The 20,724-nt window shown below is 40.4% G+C and overlaps 1 protein-coding gene across 4 annotated transcripts in view; it reads right to left on the reverse strand.

Moving 5' to 3' along the window:
• Ccser2 (coiled-coil serine rich protein 2) overlaps positions 1-19,776 on the reverse strand; it is a 129,485-nt gene extending 109,709 nt beyond the window's left edge. For all 4 annotated transcript variants that reach the window (XM_036198906.1, XM_036198909.1, XM_036198908.1 and 1 more), the window contains exon 1: positions 19,552-19,776. The gene's annotated coding sequence lies outside the window, so the exon portion shown is untranslated. The remainder of the gene's footprint in view (positions 1-19,551) is intronic.
• Positions 19,777-20,724: the final 948 nt, after the last annotated feature.

Below are 20,724 nucleotides of genomic sequence, written 5' to 3' on the forward strand. Positions count from 1 at the left end.
TACGTGATTAGACCAGACAAATTATGCAGGTCATAGGAAGAAGAGGCCTGGAGAGTTGGCTCAGAGCTAAGAGCACTTACTGCTCTTCCCAGTACCCAAGTCAGCTGATTTCCCGCATTATCATGTGAGGACACAGTGTAGTCCCTGAGAAAGAAAGCTCTCACTAAACAGCAGATCTGTAGGTAAACTGATCTTGGATTTCTCAAGCCCTAGAACTATGAACAATAAATTTCCACTGTTTTATATTACTTAGTCTAAAATATTTTGTCATAGCAACCCTATAACAAATTGACAACTGCATCAACAGAATTTATTTTAAAGAAACCTTTTTCATTTTACATAAGGAAGGAAAAATCAGCACAGACTCTAAGACAGTGACAGTTTCAGCAGCTCTATAAATGCTCAATTGTTTCTTAAAGTTGTTTTTATCTATCTGAAGCAGTCTTTTCTGGGCCTTGCAACAACAAGAATAGACTGGATGGAGTATATCAAAAAGGAATCATCCATAGTAAGGCAAATGTTTCAATGAGTTAGGTCACACATCAATGTCTGTGTGACACCACAGAAATGCACTTCTATGAAGTCACCACCACAGTGTGATGGAGCCCTGCACAATGCACTATGGAGTTGGGGAGTCTTCCTCACAGGCACCACAACAGGGAGAGTACTTCCTAGGGATGTGGGGAAGTGGCAAAAAGCAGACATCAATTCATAGAGTTGACTGGCCATTCTATTCAGAGAACAACTAATTGTTATTCCACCAAAAATCTTTTTCAAAATGTGGCTCCTTTAATCATATTGAGAACTGAAAAACCTAAATACATGTGCTATGAAACCTTTTATAGAAATTTCTAAGAAACTGTTTCCTTCTAAGTATTCCTTGAAAAATAAAGACCCACTAGCCTGCAAACTTCTCCAAACACCAACTAACTTGAGATGAGATTGCCACCTAGTGGCCAATACAAAGAACTGAATGCCCGGCTTCCTGGTTCCACCACGGAGGCTTCAATCAACCTTCAGAATTTAGCTTCTCTAACCTCAAAAGGTATGCACACCTAAATCACCATTACACCTGCCTCCAATCTCATGAATAATTTCATCCCACACAGTATTTGTTCCAGCAACACCCAAAGACAATGTAAACGTTCTGTGCCTGTTTTATCCATCCATACATCTGCCCTGTGAATACAGCAGTTACTAGCTAAATGTGGCCATCCCAGCTGCAGTAAGCTCCACAAAATGGGAAGGCTTGAACTATGCTAAAATAAAAAAGCCTCACTGCTGTTGTCCTTGGTTGCTCCCCCAAGAGGTGGAAAGTAACATCCCTACTGGTGAAGGCACTATGCTCTTCAGACACAGGACCCAGAGCACCCAGACTAGATCTGACCTGAGCACCTCCTCCCTAAGGACTAGCTTTCATTGTACAAGAACATACCATGAAGACTGACTTCCAAAGGAGGGAAGCAGCCACCAGTCCTACTATGACCCACTTCAGACTCATCTGGGCAATGGCAATCAGCCAAGTTCACTCACAGGCCTTTGGCAATAGTGAGCACATCTAACTACCCACTTCCGCTCTTCCAAATGGGAATACAATACAGTCAACTACACTGATCAATGAGGCCATGATTCTTAGAAGAGGATCTAAACACCACTTTCTTAAACCATACAATTCCTAACCACATTCTAAAGAATTACTTTATAACCACAGGTAAGTGTAGAGCTCATCCTCATCAAAGAAATTCCTTTTTGTTGCAAAAGGAAACTTTCCATTACAGAAAGCCACAACTAGTCAAAATGTAAACAACACTGGCCATGGGGCAAACAATTCCAACTGCCACATCTTCAACACAACTCCTACAATGAAGGCTCCAGGTACATCCAGGAAGAGGAGATGAAGAGATTCTAAGAAACAGAGGACCAGGAAATCTGTTGTAAGATTGTGCTTTCTAGCTATGACAAGAAAACTAAGCTACACTCACACAAGCTCAACAATATGGCTACCTGAAGGAGACAACTCCAACAGGTGACATCCCAACCCAACATAGATGTGGCAATCAAAGAGAAGTCTCCAGAAACTAAACAGCTTTTCTTTACCTACCTCTAGGTTCCAAGAGGACTTTAATCCAGGCCCGTCAATGCTTTAATTTCACCTGAAGGGTGATGTGGAGCTACAATAAAGGTGCTAACCACCTCTCATGTGTCAGGACATTATGTCCAGTACCTTCCAGGAACATGCAACAATCACATAAGGAGTTTCTCCTGGTCATTAACTGACAGCTAAACAGCTTCTCTTCAAAGTCCTCCTCAAGAATTAGCTTAAAATACTCCACACTTACACTCACATTTCTGTCTCCTGCCAGTCTCACAACCTTCTAGCAGTTAATTAATCCTTACCTGACATCGGGGTACTAAGAGCAAAGTTGTTACTTGCTGACTTATAGTATCTCTTCCATTCCACTACAAAAAAAAAGCCTGCTAGGGCTGGAGAGACAGCTCAGTGATTAGGAGCACTTATTGCTTCTACAGTGGAACCAGGTTCAGTTTTCCAGCACCCACATCAGATGGCTCACAACCTCCCACAACTCCAGCTTCAGGGGGCCCAACACCCTCTGGCCTTTAAGAGCACCTTCCACATGCATAGTGCATATAAACTCACACAGGAATACACATAAATACATGAAATTAAAAATACTTTTTTTAGTCTTATTAAGATTGGTTCCAGCAATTCCCCCAACCAGAAATCAGATCCTATGCTTTTCCCTAATAATCTTAGTAAATAATACCCTAATCCAGAAATAAAGCTTCTCAGAAAAATAAGAAATTATAACAATGTGTCTAATAGAGATGTTAGGAAGTAACCTTTTATAGACAGAGAAGACCTAGCTTATGGCTCAAATACTATCCTAAGGAGTCAACACAAAAATACTTTGCTTTCAGTATTCTGCAATCACCAATATGTTTCCTAAAAACAAATTACATAGAAAACCAGAGACTACGTAGATTTACTCTGAAAGAGAATTTTACAGTAGTCTACTCAAAGTCAGTGCAAGGAAATGGAGAAGGAACAGATCCATCAAGACTTGACAACTAATGACAAATGAGAGACAAGAGAACAAAGGTCAAGGAGCTACTGAGTTGCCAGCACCAAGTTTAACCAAGCAAGAAAACTGAACATAGGACTAAAGACCAGTTAAGCAATGAAAACAAAGGGGGGAAGGAGAGCTGGGTGACGCCTCTAAGGGCAGGGGAAGAGGTGCTAACAACTGAAAGGTTCACTGTGGATTTGAGAAATCAAAGGGAAGAAAAGATGACTCAATGGCAAAACAGGAAGAGTACAGCATGCATTTGGAAGAGAATTCAAAAGGCTTTGCTGGCTGGACATTTATGGAGCAAAGCACAGGGAGTCTGAGGGAAAGACTGAGTTCCAGGTGGTGGTGTTTGGAGACTTGATTCTCTGAATAGAAAGAGGAAGGCAGATAGCTGTTTTTTCCACAAGAAAAATACTCTCAACATAAACTGGATGACAAGATAATTAAGACCAAAGTTTTTAAGAGGACTTAAAAAGTGTATAAAAATAACAAAGACCAAAAAGTGGCTGGTGGCAACAAAAGTAAAACTTAAGAAAAATATGTGAAAGATACTCACTACCCCAAGATGCCAGAGACATTATGGTGTAATGAGAAATACATAACAGGTCTCTGCCCCAAGTTCCTGGCAGACAGCTCTTAAAAGCCCCTAGAATTTGCAGTGATGCGATGAGTACTTCCTTTGTGTGCTAATGGGAAGACTGTGCCCTTATATAACCTCAGGACAGGAGCTGAGTCACTAAAATGACCAGGCATGATTAGAAAGTTAGATTTTCAGCTCTATCCCTAAGCTTCCAGAGAGGCCAACAATGTAATCAACTGTCCCCACATTATGACCCCGCCATAAAAACACAGGGGACACAGTTCAGCAAGCTTCTGGAGTGCTGAACATAAAGAGAGGTATGCCCAAAAAGAGCATTAAGGCCATGAGCCCCTATCCATGTGCTTGCCCTAGTCGTCTGGCTATGCATCTACATCTTTTGTAATGTCCTTTACAGCATCTATAAGCAAATTAAATAAGTCAGTCAGAAGCACAGGACACAAAGGGGTACCTACCTGTCATGGGCATCTGAAGTAGAAGTCTTAGAAGGTTAAACCTTCACCTGGTGGGATCTGATGCTGCCTGCAGGCAGACACTGTCAGACTTCAAGTTAACTGTAGGAGATCTATATGCTGTTAAAGGTTGTGCGAGTGGTGTATAGCAAGCACACTTTGGCTGTTTCCTGTCTTCCCACAGTGCCTAGATGTTGCATCATGACTATTTACTGTGGTTCATACAGGGTATCACAATCATCTGTGGATGCAACCTTCTCCTTATTCTGCCTCTCATTACTCGTACTAACAAGGCAAGACCATAGCAGGTTGCCAAAAAAAAATGTCTGGTGAATTCTAATGGAACACAATAACTCTGTCAGACAAAGGAGACAGCAAAGAAATCTGAGTGACCTACATGATGTTGACAAGCACTAATGAAGCTGTTAGGAGGTAGATCACGTTTATGGAATGAGTTTGAAGACAGACTGAATTTCGAAGTGGAAGATGACTAAGGACAATATCTTTAGAAATATGAAGAGGGAAGAGAATGAATATGAATGAGAACAGCCAAAGGAAAATCTCAAACACAAACAGATCTGACATACATAATAAAATTTTCAGTAAATTTACTATTTGCTGACAAGAATAGTTATTATAGAATTAGTTCCCTAAGATTATTTCTGTATAACTCTGTCTTTAAGAATGTTATTTCAACCAGAGATGGCTCAGCATGTAGAAGCACTTTCTGTGCAAGCCTGACCACCTGAATTCCATACCTAGAACCCAGAGTCAAAGGGAAGGATGAGTTTTCAGAAGCCCTCTGACATACACATACACTGTGGCACATACTTGCCCACACTTATAACACACATGAACATCCACATACTCATGTACTTAGAAATAACATTATTCAAATAGTTTATTTCAGTGTATCACATACAAACTAAATAATATAAATGTCCAACTAAATGTGTCAATCAAAACTGGGTCAATATTGATATTTTACTTAGTTATAAAATGAACAAAAATCCACCGAGTATCTATACTGGAGCTAATAAAGACCAGTCAGGAAAGCAAACTTTCCTGGAAAGATGCCTGTAACTCCAGATAGTGTAATCAAGGTTAACATTAACTACACTGTGAGATCCTGTCTCAGCAACACAAAGAGGAAGCAATTTAATGTGGTATTAAGATGCTGAAGGACTGCTTTAAAAAATGAGGACTAGCATATGTAAAAGCATGTCTATGTCAATGTCTCATTGTCCTGGAACCACAAAGACAATAAGCAACAGAAGGAAGTTCATAGAAGATTTTCTGTATTTATCTTACAATCCTAAAATGAAAAACAATAGAACTCTCAAGGAAATGGTCCATCATCCCTAAAGCTTGTGTGAGCACAAAATGCGTAAGTGGCATAAAAGAAAGAAAAGTAACTTCTGCAGATGCGGAGCCACAGAAGACTCAGTAAATAGGACCTGCTTAGGTTCAGAAACCCTAAAGTCAAGAACATGAGTCAATACTGAGAGAGGAAAGGTGGAGACTGGCCCAATGAGAACACTAGGAAGCAAGTACAAAGATGCTCCAGCAGAGTGCTGACTACTTAAACAAGAAACCACAGGAGGCTGTAATGTGCTGAATGGAATATATACACTGGACAGAATTTCTGAGTTCATCTCAAGTATAATCTCAATAATCACAGACAGTTATATACATGTCAGGGATACTAAGAAAAAAGTGGGGAAGAGAAAAGCCACTACATGTTCCTCTACAATGTAGACCATTTATACATCAATTAAATTTTGTTGTTTTAGTTTTTAATTTTATTTCTTTTTTAAGAGACACCTCAGGGTAAAACTACCACATGAGATTACCAAATCTTTAGTATCTCCAATAGGACAAACAATGAGCAAAACTACTAAAAAATAAAGCCAGTAAATATGAGGCTACTAAGCTCATTCCCTATTTACTTGTTAAAATATGATCACCTGTGTATAGAAACTACAACTATAAACTGATAATTCATCAATCCTCTATTAGAAAATAAAATAATGGGGTGTGTTCGTCCATACATCTCTCAGCCAACTAGCCATTGTGTTTATCTGAAATTTAAAAAAAAGGAAATACACATGGACATATGTCACAGTGTAGATATAAAATGTCCCTCACACTTGCAGGCTCATATATTTGATCACTTGTCTCTACTAGTGGTGCTACTTTGAAAGGCTGTGGAACCTTTCAGAGATGGTATCTAATTGAAAAAGTGGGCCATGAGATACAGCCCAGCCGAGCTTCTAGCCCGAATCTATTTCCTAAGTGACATAATATGCCCTGCAGCATATTGGTGGGCATGCCTTTCCCACCATAATGACCTGTACCATTTCAAACCATGAACCAAATTCAGTCCTTCCTCTCTTAACTGTTCTCCTAGATAGTCTGTCCTAGCAATAATAAAAGTAGTGCTGGTTCACTTCTCAGCCCTTCGGCTAAGATCAAGTGTAGTGATGATGTAGCTAGAGTGCTTAAATTAATTTCATATGAGCCTCAAAGAAATGGCTCTTGCCATTTTTTTTCCTCTATTGGGTCACTCCATTAATTGTATATAATTTAAGTGTATATACAAATTTACTATAAAATATCTATATTTTTTAAATGAACAATTGCTTGATTCTACAAGCTTCCACTGCTACTTTTTCAAGTTCACTGATTAATAAATTACAAAACTACCCACCCTGCTATATCGGATTCCTCTATGCCAACTAACTCCATGCCATCAAATCAAGTTTCACCTCAACCACTTCCCCATAAACTTAACAATCATCAAATATGCATTAATCTATAGCCGGGCAGTGGTGGCGCATGCCTTTAATCCCAGCACTCGGGAGGCAGAGGCAGATGGATCTCTGTGAGTTCGAGGCCAGCCTGGGCTACGAAGTGAGTTCCAGGAAAGGCGCAAAGCTACACAGAGAAACCCTGTCTCGAAAAACCCAAAAAAAAAAAAAAAAAAAAAAAAAACCCACAAAAACCAAATATGCATTAATCTGACATAGTTAATCATAATCACTCCCTCCTGTTGTGGAATACTATTTTAAGGTGTGTTACATTTGTTTATGCTATGGATCATCTGTTTAATGATACAAAGATGTGTTGCATTCTTTTATGTTGCATTTGTTTAACTCTGTGAAGCTGTGTTACTTTGCCTGTCTAAAACACCTGATTGGTCTACTAAAGAGCTGTACGGCCAATAGCAAGGCAGGAGAAAGGATAGGCAGGGCTGGCAGGCAGAGAGAATAAATAGAAGGAGAAAAAGAAGGAGCAAGTGAGATCAAGAAGCGAGAAAAGAAAGGTCTAGCCAGGTAGGCCTCTAAAAAAGTGAAAGAGTAAAACAAGCAACTGTATTTTGGCGTTTCAACGTGGGCGCATATTTCCATATAGAGCCTGAGAAAGCTGGAAAGAAAAAAAAATAAAAGAAAAGGGACATGACTCCTTTAAGAGGCAATGCTGTTCAGTGCTAAATAGAAACAGCAAGCTAAGTAACCAAAAAAACAAAATAAAAGAAAAAAAAAAAAAAACTTGTGGCAATGTAGATACCACATTCCACACTGGAAACAGCCAGGCATGGTGGCACACACCTTTAATCCCAGGAAGTGATAGCAGGAAGCAGAAAGGTATATAAGGTATGAGGACCAGGAACTAGAGCCTTTTTTAAGCTTTTAGCTTTTAGCAGCAGTTCAGCTGAGATCCATTTGGATGAGGACTCAGAGGCTTTCAGTCTGAGGAAACAAGATCAGCTGACTAATTGGCAAGGTGGCTTGTTCTGGTTCTCTAATCAATCAGCGTTCACCCCAATACCTGGCTCCAGATTTGTTTTTATTAATAAGACATTTTAGAAATTCATGCTACAAAACAGGTTCCAGTGTTTTTTATGAAGTGTATAGGCTTAAGAAAGAAAATGGGTATTGACAGTCACAGAAAGAAATAGCTTTAAAAAAGAAGTCTTTAAAGAGACAGTAAAAGTAATATAAAAGAAAAAAGCCACATAAAGATGGGAAATACACAGGGAGTCTGGATCCTATACAGTATTGCTGATTTTGAATTTTTTTTTAGTTATTTTACAGATACATTTTTTATTTCAAATTTTATTTTTTTTAATGTGGATATTTGTGTTTTAATTTTACACATCAGCCATGGGTTCCTGCCCCCGCCTTCACCCCAGCCCCTCCCCTCCATTCCCATCTCCTTCAGTGCAAAGACTCCCCTGGGGATTCAGCTCAACCTGGTAGATTCAGTATAGGCAAGTCCAGACCCCCTCCTTCCAGGCTGAGCAAAGTGTCCCCACATAAGCCCCAGGTTCCAAAGGAGTAACAGACCATGATAAATGAAGACCACATTAGAACAGGAAGAAGCAAAATGCTAGAGAGGCCCCCAGAAATCCACAATGATACTTCCACTGTAGACAACTGGCAATGGTCGAGAGAAAGCCCGAACTGACCTAGTCTGGTGATCGGATGGCCAAACATCCTAACTGTCGTGCTAGAACTCTCATCCAATAACTGATGGAAGTAGATATAGGTCCAGGAGTCTAATTGGCAAGAAAGAGAAGAGACTGTATGAGCGAGAATTGTTGAGACCAAGACTGTAAAAAGCACAGGGACAAATAGCCAAACTAATGGAAACACATGAATTATGAACCAAAAGCTGTGGAGCCCCCAACTGGACCAGGCCTTCTGGATAAGTGAGACAGCTGAATAGCTTAAACTGTTTGGGAGACACCCAGGCAGTGGGACCGGGACCTGTCCTTAGTGTATGATTTTGAATTTTTTTAATGCTGATGAGCAAAAGACAGCTGCTAGGAGACATGGGATTGTGAACAGGACTGCAAAATTGAACCAACCTAGAGCTACCTTTAACTTTAAAAAAGGAGTCAAAAAATATATTTGTCAAATGGAAATCAAAAATGCTTTGGAGTTTTGTTCCCACAGGAGACAAGAGGCTGTAGATTCCTTCAGGGTTATTATAGATCCGGTTTGATCAAGGGGGACCTCCTGAATCTTGACAGATGATATATATCAACAAAGGTTACTGCTGGTCTTCTCTGGACTTGGCCGTTATTTCAAATTTTCTCAAGGACCCCTAAAAATGCCTTTTCCCAGAGACAACAAGAAGCAGTCTAGAGAAAACTATGCCCACATTCCCAAGAGTTGAGGGGTATGGGTGGTCTTTGGTTATTTTGTGGTTAATGGATGTTTGTTATGATTAGGGGAATATAGTAATATAGGATAAAAAGACAACAATTGATCTCAGATATTTGATATTGGCATGAATTTTGGTATGTTGAAACAAATTTAAAGTTATAGTTTACTAATATATATATATATATATATATATATATATATATATCCATATGTGTGTGTTTCTACACTTGTTTAAGGTATTGTACCTATGTAGCTCATTTAAAAATGTAACCTAAAATTCTAAATTTTGAAAGCTATTATTTATTACAAACTATTTAGGATAATCAAGAAACATAGGTTAGCAGTTAATCATCTATAACAATCAAACTTATAGATAACACATTAGGCATGTTTTCAAGATCATACAATGGTCTTCAAAACTTCAAAGACCTAGAGAACGTATCACTTAAGACATTTAATAATCTGAGGCTTTTAATTACAATGAGACACATCTGCTCCTGGCAGGACCAATTTACTTCAGAAAAAATGGTCATTGAAGAAACTTCATAGGAGTTTGCCTTCAAAGTGGCAAGATTCAGCATTTGGGCAAGAAACTGCTTTTGCCTTGACAGCCTAACTGTATGCTGTATAAACTGGTCATGCAAGACCCACAGGAAAGTGACTGCTGAACTCTGCCAAAACAAGGTGGGACTGTCCTTCAGGGTTCCTGCTTCAGGAAAGAGTTTGCCAAACATTTTGCAGGACACAGAGGAAAGCAACTGACGAACTTTGCCAATACAAGGTAGGATAGTCCTTCAAATTTCCTGCTTCACTACTCTGGGCCTGTAGGCTAAAGATGAGTGCCCCAATGCTGTAAAGGAACTTTGGGTGACTGTCTAGGCAGCAAGATGTCTCTTTTGTTAGGTAATAGTACATCCCTTTGAGGGTCTTTGATGGAATTGAAGACTAGTTATAGTTACAGTTTTCCTCAGTTATGATAGAAAGTAAATTAAGTGTAAAACTTCGGGTCTACTAAGATAATGGAGTATTTTCTCTGAGTCTCCTAATACAAATGGACTGAATAATGTAAACGTAATTCTTGCTTGATAACTGTTTTTGTTATATGTAGTTTTACTATGCTAAAAGTTAAAACCTTTCATTTTTATTTAGACAAAAAAGGGAAATGTTGTGGAATATTATTTTACAGTATGTTACATTTGTTTATGCTGTGGAACATTTGTTTAACGATACAAAAATGTGTTGCATTCTTTTGTTGGATTTGTTTAATTCTATGTTACTTTCCTGTCTAAAACACCTGATTGTTCTACTAAAGAGCTGAACGGCAGGAGAAAAGATAGGTGGGGCTGGTGGGCAGAGAGAATAAATAGGAGAAAAAGGAACAAAGAACAAGGGGAGGAGGATATCAGGGACTAGCCACCCTGCTACACAGCAAGCCACAAAGTAAAAAGGAAAGGAAAGTATACAGAATAAAGACAGATAAAAGCCCAGAGGCAAAAGATAGACAGGATAATTTAAGTTAGAAAAATTGGCTAGAAACAAGCCAAGCTAAGGCTGGGCTTTTATAAGTAATAATAAGTCTTCATGAGTGATTATTTGGGAGCTGGCTGGAGGACCCCCAAAGAGTGAAAGAGTCAAAGGATAAACAACAACTGCATCCTCCTCCCTTACAAAACCTTTCATTTGAATTAATGGACACCATTTCCGCTTTTCTGTTTTGTTTTGTTTTGTTTCTTTTTTTTGTTGTTGTTTTTTGAGACAGCATTTGTCTGCATAGTCCTGGCTGTCCCGGAACCACTTACTTTCTGCTTTCAAATGTATGTGTGTGAATGTGTGCATATGTACTGGTGTATCTGTATGTTTGTCTCTATTTCTCAGTATTCTGGGATCTCAGGGAATATCTCTGGACTTCCCAGCCACACTCACTCCCTAACCTATATTAATCAGTTCTCAGGGCATTAAATATTATCTGCCAATCACTGAAAACTTGTATCTCTAGCTTAGAAGTACAGACAGAAATATACCAAGATATCTACAGTTTCTCCACTGCTAACTTAGCATATCCAAAATTAAACTCATTAATTATTTCCCCCTAAAACATGCTTCTTACGCAGTTTTACTTATCAATGTCAGCTCTATTCCAGTTTTTCAGGCCATATCCAATCCATCATCAAATACTTCTCCCAACTCCTGTCTAAAATCAATGCCATCACCCAACTCAATTTACAGTTGCAGCTGGCTAAATGATCTCATTCATCCCTAATGCTGACATTCTCTACTTAGCAGCAAAGAAAACCATTTAAAATAAGCAAAGCTGAAGATGGTGCTCAGTAGTTTGTAACTGGGAGGGCCTAAATTTAATCTCCAGCAAAGCAAATAAAGTCAAAATTCTACACTGGCTTTGAATTTTTAGAGTCTACACAACCACATATGGTCTGACTCCCCCAACTCAACACACCTATCAGGCATCACTTTCTGCCAATCATTCCCTTCAATGCCTCCACTACCAGTCACTCTGAAAAGAGACCAAGCATACAGCAGAGGATCTCAGCACCTCTGTTCCATGTTTATCAAATGTTCTCTTCACTAAGGAATGGGAAAGTGGCTCAGTCACAAAAGCACTTTCTGTATAAGCATAAGGACTTGAATTCAGATCCACAGCACCCTCGTAAGAAGCTAGGCATAGTAACAAGTATCTGTAATACTACTGCTGGGCAGGTGGAGACAGTACGATCCCCAGAGCACACTGGCCAGCTAGTCTTGCTGAACCAATGAGTTCCAGGTTCAACAAAAGACCCTCCCTCAAAAGCAAGGTGAAGATCAACTGAGGAAGATACTGAACACCCCACCTCTGTCCTCCACACACAAATGCATACAACATACACACACATGAAAATAAGCACCTGCCATACCACACTAAAAAATTAAATTTAAAAAAATGTTAATTATAAAAAAAGTTTTCTCTTCTACAATCTGCACAGTGCACACTTTTACTTTAAAAATCTCTGCTCAGAAATCAGTTCTGACTAGAGCCTTGCCTAACCATCCTGTAAAAAAACAGCACTATCCCCACCATGCTCTTTCCACCTCAATCTGCTTTACCTTTCTCCACAGGACTGCAGCAGCTGAGATACTGTATATACACGTACTTATTTTCTTTGTATTGTCTCACTTGTATGTAAGCTCCAAAAAGTACTATGTTGTACTATGCCAAGCAAGTGCTCACCCACCTTCAATGGTGATGACTGATTCCATTTGGACTTGGTCTGTTTTTAAAGCCAGGATTAAAGAAATCAGCAATGCAGAAGTTCTCAAGTCCTAGAGAAACACTGACTGCAAGACAGTACACTCACAAAAGAACCTAACTCTAGCTAAGGACAAAAATAAGGGTTAACAATTCTAAGTGGGGAGGGCAAAAGAAAAAAAGAAAGAAAAATGGCCTTCTCTGCTTCTCCATCCCTTGACAAGAAATACCACCTGATTGTTTCCTATAAGCTGGCCTACCAACTCTGTCCAAAATAACGCCAACCCCATTCTACACACTTAAGAGCTGTTATGAATAGTTCCTGCTTTTCTAAGCTGTGGTCTTCTGAGAAAACTGGAACTTTCAACCCTAACATTGGCTGCCAAGACATAATGGTCTGAGAAAGCTCTCAAATTTCCACAAAGCACTCAGGCTGCAACCAAATATCATTAATATGATGACAAGAACTAGTCAAAGAACCTTTGATGGCTGCCTCATTGTCGTCCCCAGTGTATACTACCAGCTCACTCATCAAGAGATTATGATATCTTAGTGTGGGGAGGTGGCTAGGTGGGGAGGCAGGCAATCCAAAACCATAGGATTAGAAATTGTTCTTCTTTTTACATTTTAAAGAGTAGAGAATAATGGGAAATAGAAAATATCTAGTAACACATGAGGTATTTTCTGGCCCTTTCAATGCCTAACATAAAAACAGAAACTGTGGACCACCATGCTTCTGCTTCACCAAGCAAGAAGCAGAGGCAAGTGGATCGATGAGTTCCAGGCCAGTCAGGGCTACAAGTACACCCTACCTCCAAAAAAAAAAAAAAAAAAAAAAAAAAAGTTAGGAATTGACCAAGTAAACTTAAAAGTCTCCCACACATTTTATGTGCTCATACAAAGAACACAGATTCTTGATTATTTGCAACAACTGGTGCCATTTTTAAAGCAAATAATCCTCAAAGATGATCCCCTCATATTCTAATTAAGCTACTAGTCAACAAAGAAAAATAGGGTGGAAAAAAGTTCTCATGAATGTAGTTTTTAATAATCCTCTACCTCCTCATAGCTCCAGGACTCAATTTAAGCAACCAGAAATCTCTAAAAAGATTCACTCTGAGGCATAAAGCAACTAACTCACTAGACAAGAGCTAAGCTCAAAGACTACACATAACATTTTCTGACTGGTCAATGCACACAAAAAGAAAGGAGCATTCTGACTGGCTGATCTCTTAATGAGCTGAGTCACACCCCAGCATCAGCAAGCACCCTGGCAATCAAAGGATAGAAACCAAAAGAAACAGGAAGCCACAGAATGCTGAGAAAATATGGGGGCAGGAGGGTTGTCAGTACCAGTAGAAACTGTCACGTTAGGGCACATCAACTAGAACTAACTATAGCCTGGGACGGCATTCCAATGCATAGTGTGCTAATATGTCCTTAGGCTTCCTCACTTGTGGTTCCCTCAATGCTCCTATGGCTGTCATATTCCAGGGCTTTCTCGGTCACTCCTTTGAAGTGGATGATTTATTTCCCACAAGTCTCTTCCTTCTTCCAATGTCATGTTATCCAGTATTCATTCATACTTCCTACTCAGCCCTTATCATTGACAAGCACACAATCAGACAGAGGTTAGATGTACCACAAGATTAGGTACAATATATCACAGAGCAATGGGAAAAAACACAACAAAGCACTAGGAGCACACGCCAATCTCAGTTCTTTCCAAATCACCACTCCACATTCCCACCCTCTTATAAAGGGTTACTCACTGTCTTTTACCTCTCAAGAAATACCTGCAATCTCCACTTCTCCCTCAGAGATCAGACTTTATTTCACATAGGATCTATTTCACTTTCCACAAGAAACACAGCTTAATATATTTCTACATTGTTATAACAGCCATTTCCCTAAAAGGTATCTAGGGTATTTTGAAGACCAACAAATCCTCCAGCCATATTTAAACTACTAGTCAACACAAAAAGGCAAATAGAAGAAAAACTTCACCTGTCAGGAATTGTTGGTTTGGTTTTAAAAAATATATCTTTTGAATGCCCAGAAAACGAAGTCCAATCTTTAGCACAGCAATAAGATAATACACATTTGGAACAGGGCCTTTTAAAGAGAAGATTGACCAGGTGCTATCCCATTGCTTGCTAAAGCTACCTACGTTATTCAGCAGATCCCTTTATATGTCACCCATAAAACGATACTTCTAGGTGGCCAATGAATAGTAGTAAAGACTGAAATGTCAGATATTAGTGAAGTATACCTGATAACTATTGTTCTGGGCTATCTTATCTGTCTAGAGTACATCACTTCCCCAAATTAATAAATAAATAACAGTTAACAAGGCTTTTATTTGCAGCTTTTAAATAATTAACAATTCAAGTTAAATCAGAAGTGATCTTCTGATCAACCCTGAACAAACAAAAACTTAAACAAATACACTACATTCATGAAGGCTTTGGTTTGTTTAAAATTTATCACAATTTTAATATATTACAAATTTGTTACTCTAAGCAATCAAAAATAAATGTATATTTATACTTTAATAAATATCAAAAATTATAATTCACATAAGCAAAAAAACCATTAAGGTATTCTAGAATATTTAAAAGGTAACAGGATTATAAGGCTAAGGAGTTGAGAAGCATCCTACTAAATGTTCTAATTAATACTTGTTCCCATAATTCATCTTTCAAAAGTAAGCACCAAACAGAAATATGGCTCATGCCTATAATTCCAGCCTAAGGGGGACTGAGATAGGAGGACAGCTCTAGAAGCTGAATAACACAATGCTTCAGATGGTGGGGTACCCATACTCAGACCTCACAATTAAAAGACAAAATTACAAAGTATTTTTTAAAGTCAATGATTCTAATAAAATTTTAAAAAGTTACCAAGTCTTCAGTACTAAAACATGTCAGGTATGTTGATACGTGCCTATAATTCATGGAAGGTAGAGTAAGAAGGATTAGGATTCAAGGTCAGCCTAGGTTTCAAGAAACTCTGTCTTAATAAATAAATATAAAGAGTAACAAAATAATATTTCAGTGTTAATGCTAATAAGAATAGTTCAGTGAATCTGTGGACAAGGACAACCTATTCATAAAGAGAAGAAAATAAAACTGAAATAAAACCTGCATATGCCTTTAACTGTTAAGACAGAAAGTACTCTTACCTTCATTTTTTTTAAGATAAACTCAAAACAAAAGACCATGGAAGTATTGACAAAATTAGTCTACTGAATTCTGCTGGAAGAAGTACAAATCTTTCTAAAGTAAATGTAGCAAGAGCTTTTGAAACTGACAAAATCTTCATACCCTCTGATACTGTAGTTCCTCCCATGGGCCTTTAGCCTACAGGAAAAACGATGATGAATGTGTGGCGATATAGTGACTGTAGAGTCCTGAACATTCGAGTAAGGCCGTCCAGAGCACCTCAACACTAACTGCACTACTTACAAAATAAGCAACTTACACGTCCACTTAGAAATAAGTAACTATTCTCTAAAACACTGTATAATAACTCAAGGTATAAAAACTGAAAAAAGAAAACCTACCAAATATGAAAGTACAGGTTAAAGATTACATTTACACACCAATCAATCAATGATATAAAATTATATGGGACTAACAAGAAACAAGGAATAATTTCTTTTGATTTTATTTCTTTGACCATTTGTAAAACAAAATGCCTTTTGGAAATGGTCAGGCCCACCACACTAAGCACATAGTTAAAAACCAACTTTTTATAAACATAAATCTACAATAATCATTTTTTGTCACTAAAAAACTACCAGAGCAGCTTTTCTCACAACATGCAAGCTACACATGTAATTTTAGCCATGCTATTACCAAGCTGTCACCCAATTATATCGAAATCTCACTTCACCATCAGAAGGAACTGTGCAGGATCTCCATATGGTGGCCAGAGGCACCCAACACCAAAGTGCAAGCTGCAGCCCAGTGGAGTGGTAAGGGCCCAGTTTCTCCCATTTTCCCAAATGAGGTATCACGTTTCTTAGCCACTTAAGGGCTTTAGGTCTCTAGGAGTGGCAGCTGAGGACTCAGAGGAGGAGAGGAAACACAAGCAGACTTCTCCACAGAGCAGTGAGAAACACACAAATATGAAGTCAGGAACTGCAGCATAGAGGTTGAATGGATACAGAGGCAAGCTACTTGCTTTTTCAGGCTTTGTTCAAAATGAAAAGGTTTTAGCGCTGAACCAAATAATCTGTGAAATCTTTCAACTTCAATATCTACTAATAGAGTCCTCTAATAAATATCCACCTCTCTCATACCTCACCATGATGGTAAAACCTCTGCTAAGAATTAGAGGCTAGGCATCGATGGCTTATTTCTCTTATCCTAACACTCAGAAAGCGGAGACAGGGGCTGCAGAGATCTGAGGTCTGCCTGAACTGAGCAACCCATGGAGTTCTGGGATAGCCTAGGTTACAGTGAAACTCTTTAAAGGGGAGGAGGGGACAAGATGGCTCAGTGGGTTAAGGTATTGCTTGCCAGCTGGACAAAGCTCTATCCCCAGCATTCACATGCTGGTGAAAGGGAACCTACTCCTACAACTGACCTCCACACACATCATAATACACACACTCTGGCACAGGATCATGAGTATGTGTGAATGTGAACACACACACAATAAATGTAATTTTTTAAAAATTTGGACTTAGAATTAGGATAAAGGAGAGTAAAAGGATGGTCAAAAGACTTAGATTATATTCCCATCTCTGTCGCTTTCTATCCATAGGACTGCAGGCAAATCACTGAACCCCAAAATAAAGTTCTAAACCAGCCCTTACTGGCCATGATCTTCTCATTCCTCCATCTTAAAGAAAATTGACTTTTTTCCATCATAAGCAGGATATCATCCCTAACCACTATCATTTTTTACTTCATCTTTAAACAAATAAAAGTAGTAATGTTGGGGCTGGTGAGAGAGCTCTGCAGTTAGGAGCACTGGCTGATCTTCCAGAGAACCCTGGTTCAATTCCCAGCACCCGCATGGCAGCTCAGTCTGTAACTACAGTTCCAAGGATTGATTCTGACACCTGCACACAGACATACCTGCAGGCAAAACACATAACAATAATAATAATAATAATAATAATAATAATAATAATAAAAGCAAATTCATCATTTTTTAAAAGTAATCAATGGTATTCTTTTCTAAGTTTTCTGGTACTGAAAGACAGTCTAAACATATCTCATTTATCTTAAATCTGCATTCAAGCCTGGACCCTTTCCTCAAAAATGCATCCAGTAAACAGATTTTAGCAGTATGTGCTGCACCAGCAAACTTCAAAAGAAACCCGAAAGCCTGGGGGAGATACATTAAGCAAACCATGAACTTCCAATCGACAAAACACTAAGTGCGCAATGGAATGGCGCTACTGGATCCGTTGGGGTGTGGGGGAGATGGGAGACACGTGGACAAGACTCAAATTCAATACTTCCATGAGGTTATAAGAGCAAAACGTTTACTGGGAAGACAATTCTGGACGGAGGGAACAGAGGAAGGTTTCATCTTCTGTGAACTGCAAATAGCCTAATAGAGAGGACATGCATACTTGCAGATGCAATGAGAATGGAGATAAGCTCCAGAAATTGGGAAAGACTGGATTTTCCCAGCACAGACTGTGATGCCACTGAAGGACTTCTAAGCATGACATTAAAATTCTCTTCTTCCCTCAACACAGTCAAAAGCAATGAGGCAACAAGCAGAAACTTCTACCTGAGGAAAGGAAACATAAAAAGTTCCTGCTCTCAGGATGGCTCTTTCTTCTTATGGCGCATTAAAGAAACAATACAAATTACACGTTAAGGGTTGGAAGTATTTTTAACCTAAAGATTGAGGTCAATGTTGTTCAGAACAAGAACGAAAACCACCATATAACAGCAATGTGCTTTAACAAATTAAGAGACACAAACATCAAGAAAGTCTGGAAAGAAGACTGAATCCGTGCAAACAGTTCATCAATGTTTACATCTTTATGAATTATAGACTACACATTATAAGACATATCTTGTGCTTATCTTGCAAATTAAAGTGATTAAAGTCTTTTTAGTCTAAATGACGATATGTCAATCATCTATCTAAATACATATATCTATTGGTACTTAATGTTCTCGATCAAAAAAGTCAAGGCTAGCCTCGAGCTTGCTATGTAGACCAGGCTAGCGTGCAACTCACAGAAATCCATCTGCCTCTATTCCTGAATGCTGGGATTAAAGGCATGCACCTATACCTGGCTTCTCTAAGTGAAACATGGCATTCCAATCTGGGACCGCAAAGAGTCTGTGCGCCAGTAATTTCCACTGCCAAGGCCTACTCTACAATCAGCAAGCCTAATTGGCTAGGTAGCAGCAGAGATGAATTTGCAATTATTGAAATCCAATGTCAGGTTTTAGCACCAACGTCCATCTCAAATAAATACCCCCTCCCTTTACTTTGTCAAGAAAGTGGATACATTTAAAACTGCATAAAAATAGATGTCAGAAAAGAGAGAGAGAGGAGTAGGGGAAAGCACCTGAACCTACAGATACGGTATAATATACCAAAGTTCTTTTTCAAGACGTGTTTTAGGGCGTGTCTTTGTTTTGACTCAGTGATTTAAAACAAAAAACAAAAAAAATCCCCACTCATCCCGGGCTGTCAGGTACTTTCCCTTTCCAACAAGAGCATCCTAGCTTTGAAATCCGAGGGCTCCTCAGCCTCGCCCTGGTTTCCCGGTGCAGAGAGGAGACAGCCCCGGCGTCCCACGGCCCCTTCCCGTCACAGCACCGCCGGGCAGGGGCGTCCGGCCTGCCCGCTGCACCGCAGGCGGCTCGGGAGAGGGGGCTCCGAGGGTCGCCCCAGAACGCTGACGGCCAAGGACGCCCGGCCCTCCACCCGCCCGCGCCGCGCCGCGCCCCCGAGCCGGGCACCTTCGGGCGCCCCCGCGACCCCATCCCTGACCCCCGGCTCTCACCGTGGGGAGGTCGCGCTGCCTCCTCGGCCGCGGCCCGGCTGCGGGTCGCCCAGCGACCTGCAGGCCCGAGGATGGAAGAGAGGCGAGGGGCAGACCGGTCACATCCCCGTCCGCCCAGCCGCCGGCCCCGCAGCAGCCAGCATCGCCTCCACGGCCTGAGGGAGCGCCGGACTTCACGGACGCCGCGCCCCCTCCCTTGGCCGGCGCCCGCCGGGACTCCGCCCTCCAGGGCCCGCGCACTACGCGTGCGTAGACCCGCCCCCCGGGAAGTCGGTGCGCAGGCGCGTGCCTCCCTGGGCTAGGCCCCGCCTCCGGGCCCGCCCCACTCTCTTGCCAGCCGTTCCCAGGCTCCGCCCCGTTCCACTGACCTTGCTCCTTTGGCCCCTGACTCAGGTCTTTCCTGAGGTTAACCTTTCACTCCATCATACCTGGAGATGGCCCTCTAGGTTCAGATTCGCTGCATGGCCTCCACTAATCCTGTCAGCTCCCTCTCCAGACTGATAGGAGTGAGTTGAACCCTGGAGCAAGCAAAACTTCCCACCCTCCCCTGTCTACTTTCTGTTTTGGCCTCTGCCAAGCAAACTGAATCTGGCTGAGATTGAGATAAGACACTGAGATCTGAGAACTCAAGCTATCCTATGATGCTGTGGATCTAAATTCCATTTGCCAGGACCAGTCCGCGCCTACCCCCCTTCCTTTGGGGCTTCTATCTTCCATAAGCCTTCTCTCCCTCAATCGTAGATGATTGGACCAGTCCTCGAGAGTCACTGTGCAAGCCTGTGGTAGCTGGCTGTCTATTAACCTCATTGAAAGTGCTCTTTATCTGGCCCTAGACTGCCTGTTCTCCTTGCTAGCCCCAACAGCTCAACTAAAATTAGTAACACTGCAAGAGAACTTGAAAAGTCACTTCTCCTCCAGACCACTGAGGTAACCACCCCGATGAGCAAGGAGGGGACACTTGTGCCTCTCCCGTTGGCCACCAGACTGTTGAAACATTATACTCCAAAGAATTAAAAACTTTTGAGGCATCTCATCCTGGGGAAATGGAAACAACGCTGAAGGCCTAGGGCCATCCGGAGGAGGGACTTGCCTCCCAGGATTTCACGCAGTTCTGACAAATTCTCAGACCACTTTGCAGAATAGACTTGAGTGAGCTGAGACAATGACAGATCA

The sequence above is a fragment of the Onychomys torridus genome, chromosome 9, assembly GCF_903995425.1.
Source record: "Onychomys torridus chromosome 9, mOncTor1.1, whole genome shotgun sequence".
Lineage (NCBI taxonomy): Eukaryota > Metazoa > Chordata > Mammalia > Rodentia > Cricetidae > Onychomys > Onychomys torridus.